Genomic DNA, 1,071 nt, shown 5'->3' with positions numbered 1-1,071 from the left:
CATGCTGGTCAGATATCTAGTAAATTTAACTATTCATTGTATAAGTCTGAATGCAAAAGATTAACCATTTAAAACATTTCAATTTTTTTGGTAACATACTTTATTTGTTTCTCAGAAATGAAGAGGTTTGATGCAAAACCAGTATCAGTTTCTTGTATTTTAGTTAGATGATTTTTCTATATATCTGTTGAAAAAAAATGCAGGGGGAAGAAACTTGATTACTTAATTGCATGACAGGAATGTAGTCCTTTGTAAGGTATATGTAAATATCCAAGCATAAATTATGTAGAATTTATGTTTAAATTTTTTAATTCATTTGAATTAGTATGTATATGTAAATCTAAGAACCAAATTTCTTTTATGTCAAATTTCCATGTTCGGGATAAACATTAATAAAGTTCCATAGAGAAAATGAATAAATGAATACCATATTGAGGAATTTAAACAAATGAGAAAAATGAGTCTTCTGCTTAATTTAATATTGGAGTTGTGAATTTCTTGATTGAGTAAATGTGCTTATGTTTTCATCTATGATGTGTGCTGAATTCTAAAATTTTTAAAAGTCAATTGCAAGTTTAAAATCTTGCAAATAAAAAACTTTCTATTTTCAGAGTAGTGCAATATATGAAAAGAATTAAAGAATGAGGAGTTTGCTTACATTGTGGAGTTACGTGTATGACAATTTACTTAAAAAGTGCTTTAACTTTGATCTGTACATATGAGTAATGTGCATTTCTTGCAGAGTAATCCCTTATCAAACACTTGTTTGCAGAACATGATTTCACATATACACATTATTTTAACTGTTTCATTTAATTTGTCCAGTGCTAGATTTTCATTTGTATGTGGTTCAATATTCACTTGAACTCTGAATGCTTGCTGATATCAGTTCAGGCCAAAAATTATCATCAATTTTAAAAGATTTTTGTTGACTAAAAATGAAACCAAAGAAGTATACAAATTACAAAAGCAGTTGATGATGAGAGATTTTCAGATATGGAAGAAATAAAAAAATTAATCAAGAAATGACAAATGAAGAACTGGATATTTTTGTGAAAGTTGTAATAATGA

Source organism: Stegodyphus dumicola, chromosome 3 (genome assembly GCF_044657685.1).
Source record: "Stegodyphus dumicola isolate Sdum_Otavi_A_Nest chromosome 3, ASM4465768v1".
Classification (NCBI taxonomy): Eukaryota; Metazoa; Arthropoda; class Arachnida; order Araneae; family Eresidae; genus Stegodyphus; species Stegodyphus dumicola.
Note: the sequence above shows the minus strand (reverse complement) of the source record.